This window comes from Schistocerca cancellata, chromosome 2 (genome assembly GCF_023864275.1).
Source record: "Schistocerca cancellata isolate TAMUIC-IGC-003103 chromosome 2, iqSchCanc2.1, whole genome shotgun sequence".
NCBI lineage: Eukaryota > Metazoa > Arthropoda > Insecta > Orthoptera > Acrididae > Schistocerca > Schistocerca cancellata.
This window is the reverse complement of record NC_064627.1, coordinates 789,577,481-789,584,334: the sequence shown is the minus strand read 5'-3', so window position 1 is coordinate 789,584,334 and position 6,854 is coordinate 789,577,481. Positions and strand designations below refer to the sequence as shown.

The 6,854-nt window shown below is 41.3% G+C and overlaps 1 non-coding gene across 1 annotated transcript; it reads right to left on the bottom strand.

Moving 5' to 3' along the window:
• Positions 1 to 543: 543 nt before the first annotated feature.
• Positions 544 to 618, bottom strand: Trnas-cga (transfer RNA serine (anticodon CGA)). The gene has a single exon. It is a non-coding gene; the product is annotated as a tRNA-Ser (tRNA).
• Between the last annotated feature and the right edge of the window lie 6,236 nt (positions 619 to 6,854).

The following is a 6,854-nucleotide window of genomic DNA, read 5'->3' as shown; positions in this document are numbered from 1 at the left end:
GTGGATGACCTCACACTTTCGCACTTTTCTTTGTTTAGTGCCAACTGTACCGTACAGAAATTCTCTCCAGATCATTTAGTAATTGGAATTGATCGTCTGATGATTTTATTAGACGGTAAATTAGAGCGTCATCTGCAAACAATCTAAGGGGGCTTCTCAGATTATCACCTAGATCATTTATATAAATCAGGAACAGCAGAGGGCCTATTACACTACCTTGCGGAACGCCAGATATCACTTCTGTTGTACTCGATGATTTACCGTCTATTACTACGAACTGTAACCTCTCTGAGAGGAAATCACGAATCCAGTCACACAACTGAGACGATACACCATATGCACGCAATTTGACTAATAGTCGCTTGTGAGGAACGGTATCAAAAACGTTCTGGAAATCTAGGAATATGGAATCGATCTGAGATCCCTTGTCGACAGCACTCATTACTTCATGGGAATAAAGAGCTAGCTGTTTCCAGAATGAGATTTCCACTCTGGAGCGGAGTGTGCGCTGATATGAAACTTCCTGACAGATTTTAAAACTGTGTGCCGGGCCGAGACTCGAACTCGGGACCTTTGCCTTTCGCGGGCAAGTGCTCTACCAACTGAGCTACCCAAGCACGACTCACGCTCCGTCCTCACAGCTTTACTTCTGCCAGTATCTCGTCTTCTTCCTTCCAAACTTTACAGTAGCTCTCCTGCGAACCTAGCAGACGAGATACTGGCAGAAGTAAAGCTGTGAGGACGGGGCGTGAGTCGTGTTTGGGTAGCTCAGTTGGTAGAGCACTTGCCAGCGAAAGGCAAAGGTCCCGGATTCGAGTCTCGGCCCGGCACACAGTTGTAATCTGCCAGGAAGTTTCAAGAGCTAGCTGTGTTACACAAGAACGATATTTTCTGAATCCGTGTTGGTTACGTATCAGTAAGTCAGTTTCTTCAAGGTGATTCTTAATATTCGAGTACAGTATACGCTCTATAATCCTACTGCAAGCTGAGGTCAGTGATATGGGTCTGTAATTCAATGTGTTACTCCTATTTCCTTTCTTGAATATTGGTGTGACCTGTGCTACTTTCCAGTCTTTAGGAACAGACCTTTCATCAAGTGAGCGGTTGTATATGATTGCTAAGAAAATCGCTGCCGGCCGAAGTAGCCGTGTGGTTAAAGGCGCTGCAGTGTGGAACCGCAAGACCGCTACGGTTGCAGGTTCGAATCCTGCCTCGGGCATGGATGTTTGTGATGTCCTTAGGTTAGTTAGGTTAACTAGTTCTAAGTTCTAGGGGACTAATGACCTCAGTAGTTGAGTCCCATAGTGCTCATAGCCATTTTAAGAAAATCGCTATTGTGTCTGCATACTCTGAAAGGAACCTGATTGGTATACAATCTGGACCGGAAGACTTGGCTTTCTTAAGTAATTTGAGGTGTTTCACAACACCTAAGATATCTACTTTTATGTCACTCATGCTATTAGCTGTTCTGGTTTCGTATTCTGGAATATCTACTTCGTCTTCTTTCGTGAAGGAATTACGGAAAACCTGTATTTAGTAACTTCGCTTCAGGGGCACCATCATCGGTGACATTTCCATCGCTATCGCGCAGTAACGGTATTGACTGTTTTTTGCTTGTGGTGTACTTCAAATACGACCAGAATCTCTTTAGGTTTTCTGCCATATTTTGAGACAATGTGGAAACTATTAAAAGCATACCACATTGACGTCCGCAGTGAATTTCGAGCTTCCGTGAAACTTAGCCAGTCTTGGGGATTTTGCGTTCTTCTGAATTTGGCATGATTTTTTTCGTTGCTTCTGCAACAGTGTTCTGACGTGTTGAATGGTGCGGGCTGTGTTTACATGGATAGACTGAGCCCTCTTGTCCAACTGAACCGGTCATTGACTTGAAATGGTTGTGTTCGGCTACTTGTAGACCGTTTGCAGCCGTTCCTAAACAACGATGGAATTTTTATGGATGACATGCGTCTTGTCACTGCTCCACAATTGTTTGCGGTTGCTTTGAAGAACATTCTGGACAGTTCGGGCGAATGATTTGGCCACCCGTAGAACATTTATGGGACGTAATCAAGAGGTTACTCAGTGCAGAAAATCCTGCACCAGCAACACTTTCCCAATTGTGGTCGGATTTAGAGGCAGCTTAGCCCAATATTTCTGTTGGTGCTTCCAACGACTTGTTGAGAGCATACCACGTCAAGTTGCCGCACTACGCCAGACAAAACGAGGTCGCATGCGACTGTCGGAGGTATCCCATGACTTTTCTCGCCTCAATGGGTAATCGAGGGCATGTGTTGGTCACATGACCACACACCCCAGCCTCCATTTGGTCGACGCCAGATCTCTCTCTTATTCTTTCTTTCTCTCTCTCTCTCTCTCTCTCTCTATCTCTCTGCCTCTCTGTCCTTGCCTCTCCACTTCTTCTTTTCCTACTTGTAACTAGTCTTTTGGTGATTCTGAGTGTTCGACTAATGTTAATTTTATGCATTAATTCCTAACGTGGCCACTCTATGTCTTCTGCCCACCATCCTTCGATCAGGTTAGTGAACTGGCATAAATGGCTAAGTAGATGACTGACCGTATTGTTTTCCCCAGCTGTTACTGATATGCGTATTTTCCTGTTCTCTCCTGCTCTCCTTAGTTCTTCTTCATTAGGGACACTCTCCAGAGCATATTTTCTTTTCAAGTGCTAGATCTCAGGATCTTGCAGTCTTTTCTTTTGTGCTTTCCTCTGTGTTCCCTTTTATGATCCATTCGTTCGCACGATCAAAAAGTAAGTTTAGCAATCGCTGGCATCACCGGCAGGGGAGATATCGACAGTTACGAACTAAGGTACTGATGAACCGCCACATGTCGCGTATTAGTTGCTTTGTCACTAGTTTCGCTCTTCACACGACAGAATCTTCAGACATTCATTGCCCTGATGGCCGTTATCTGAGCATGCTCTCGTCTGAATACCTAAACTAGTAATAAAGAAATTAATACTCCTCCTGCGGGGGTTTGTTTGTGCATTAATATGCAAGTCCTGGAACTATGGATGCACAGACTGATGTCAGTAGAGTCCTTTCTATATATACATGGGTATTTCCCCTGGATTATTCATGCAACTACATCCACTCTACTTCTTGAGCGCTGATACAGGTACTTGAGCGTAAGCGTTTTTGAACTTCTAAATGCAGAGTGCAACTAATAGTCAATCTGTTACTAGTTTTATATCTTGCTCTCTATCCGTCTAAAAACCGTACGTTCTTCTTCGAATACATGTGACAGACAGACACAAACGTTGAGCGTAAAATATTGCACAATGAATTTAAAACTTTTTCATTGTAGGTGTGTGAGGTCCATAATTTCCTAGTCGACTGACTACTATTAAAGCTAAGTCGATCATGATCTTTGATCCTAATGTCAATCTATATTAGATAAAATTTTATTTTACTATACGTAAGGCATGTTTGTAACAATAACACAACATTGAAGATTGCTTGCTGATTTCGAAGATAACGTGCTGCCTTTCTGAAACTATATTTTAGATTTCATGTAAGAAGTACACATGTCGAATGTTGAAAACAGTTAAATTCAGCACACCACATTTTGCTGCCATTAACTGAGGTCCTATAACGGCTAAATGTCGTAGTAGGATAATAGCTTTCATGGAACTAATTCCAAAATTGTGTCAAGTATCAAAGAGAGAATTGATTTTGCAGTACCGAAATTCAATTAAACGACTGTTTTCAAAATTAACATTCACTCAACTGATGCTGGAGAACGAAATCTCATGTTTCACACATAAAACTGTAACTCAAATGTATCAGGTGAAGTAATATTAATAAAATAGTAATCATAATATTACATTCTCCTTAATTTCGGAAATATTAGAGACTCGCAAAACGGAAGGCGAATTTTGGAATCAGCACACAAAGTCCTTTAACATGAGACATTTTACACGACATTTCACTGTCGTCATAAATTTTATAAAAATTACGATTATTTTATTTTGCTAAAATTACAGAACGAAAGGTGGAAGGAATAGTCCACTCAAATATTGTTGCATTAATGTACATTATGATTAATGTCATAAATAATGAAGAGATTCTTCTATGTAAAAAGTTATTAAAATTGAAATGGTGCTAAAAATAACGCAGCGTAATTCTACTACGAAGTATGTATTTGTGCCTCATTTTTGTGACCTCACTTGTATTAAACTGGTTAGGAGAGGCTGTCTATATGTAGCTTTTTAAGAGAGACAACAAGCAGTTACGTGTGATTAGACGCTGAGGTTTGAGCTCCAACACTTCATTTTCTATAATTGTGTACCAAAAGCTCGTTAGCAGCATTGGAAAAACATGGCTGATGGCTATTGACAATTGTGACTGCGTATGTGAACTGTATTTACACAATAAGTGGAATTATTTGGAACACAGCGCGTTTAGGAGAAGTGAACTCTGACTCCAACCTCCTGGAATTGACTGCAGCCGGTGTATTTCATCCTGTTTGTCGATGTAATCTGTGAAGATGGATTTGAGACGTAATATTTGACGTAATAGAATGAGAACTCGTAGTTTAATTGTTTATTTGTCTCGAGATTAGAGGACGTCATAGGTGTCTCATTTGCAGACAGTCTGATACAGGCATTCCTGGTTGAGAACGTTGCCTCTTCTACAGCATCTCATGGCTTGTGCCTTATGCGCCCTGACACGTTTGCAGGTTACTATGTAAAGGATTGGAAGAGCAACAAAATTTGATTTTGAGTATTTGGCGTGATTACTGATCGAATTTAAAAATTTAAAATGCTTTCGCAATCAACTCATTATGAGTTATAATCATACGTTAAAAGCGTAACACAGTAAGACAAGTGTTGCTGTGTGTTTGTATCGAAGCAACGAAGCTTGCGGATCACGGGGTCCCGGGTTCGATTCCAGGCCGAGTCGGGGATTTTCTCCGCCGGGGGCTGCGTGTTTGTGTTGTCCTCATCATCATTCGGGAAGTGGCGAGATTAGAACTGGAAAGATTGGGAACTTGTACGGGCGCTGATGACCTCGATGTTTAGCGCCTCACAAACCATCATCATCATCACCATCATCACGAAGCTGGCACCGCGCAAATGATCGGAGTTTATTCGTATAGTATTTAAGAATGGGAGGACTTAGCGACTTCTAACAAACTTTACACAAAATTTGAAACCTTTTCGAAACTTTTTCTTGTTGACGCCCCTCACTAAATGATTAAAGGATGTGTGGAACACTAGCTTTCGCTTAAAATGGCGCGCAGTAAAACTTCAAATTCAAGAATGACGGTCGGCCGTTGTGGCCGAGCGGTTCTAGGCGCTTCAGTCTGGAACCACGCGACCACTACGGTCGCAGGTTCGAATCCTGCCTCGGGCATGGATGTGTGTGATGTCCTTAGGTTTAAGTAGTTCTAAGTTCTAGGGGACTGATGACCTCAGATGTTAAGTCCCATAGTGCTTAGAGCCATTTGAACCATTTTTTTAAGAATGACGTTTAGATTTATTACTTCTTAGCTACGAATTCTATACGGAACACACTTTTCAAATTATATATATATTCTGACACATTCATTATATATATATATATATATATATATATATATATATATATAATCAATGAATGTGTCCGAAAACTTATATCATTCTATAGCAGATACGAGGAGATACGACGTCATTAATATTGAGAAGCGTGATCGACCAGCTTTTCCTAACAGTGCAGCGGAATTTGCCCAGTTTATAATCATCCAGTGTTTCATCACGACAGCACTTAGCGTCTTCCAACAAACTTTAAGCATAATTTCAAACCTTCGCTAAACTTTTTATCGCTTCCAAGCTGAAAGCAAATATTTAACACATTAACGCATTTGTAATCAGACATACGAAGCTCGGTTCTTTAAATAATCGGGGGTTGCTGGTAAATTACTAGTTTACCTTCAGGCCCATTAACAAACGACTTTAACAGAATGAATCTATACACTGAAGTCAAACACATCTAGTGATCTTACAAGCTTACCGCACGTGATACGAGGGTACCAAAAACGATGCCACACATGCCGTCCCACGGAAGACCATAGCACTGCATATTCAGAAGAGAATAAATGTTCTGGATTTCCTGCAAGAAAAATTTTGCTGAGGTGTGGACAGCAAGTCCATTACGGTGCGAGTGAAGTGTTACGACATTGGAAACATATTCCAGTGTTGGAGGATGCGGACAGTAAGATTCTTGTAAACGGTCCACAGACTCATCGTGGATTTCTGACGTATAAGGATCTTCAATGGCATGTCCAGCTGTAGTGAAATAGTGCCAATAATTTCACTGATGCTGCAAAGACCTGGATCCTGCTGATCAGGAAGGAAGGCCAGCAACACTGACCACAGACGACAACGTGCAGGCAGTCGAGGAACAGATTTGCAGGAATTACAGATTTTCCAACGATGAACACGTTGACACAGCGGTCCTCGACTCGCTCCGTCATGAAAGAGTGGTTTTCTATAGACGAGGAATCGAGAAAGTCATAGGACATTCCGGCCATAATTTAAAGCGACTTGGTGACTATGTTGAAAAATTGTGTCATATACCCGTGTCACTTTAAATTGTAGTGCATCTTCAACGACAGTTAGGTGGCTGGCCACAATAATGTGTAACCGTCATTCTGAAGTTCCCTTGTATCGTTACACATTATATGTCGAATACTTTGAGAAGTAGTAATACACTTAGAAACAAGAAATATAAATCCAATAAACGTGGCCTGGAAATGCATACTTTCTGAGATAAGTCAAATAAGCATTGGTCCGGAAAGGCATAATTTCTGCGATAAACAGATGTTTGCAGAAATTGTTCAACGTGGCGTCC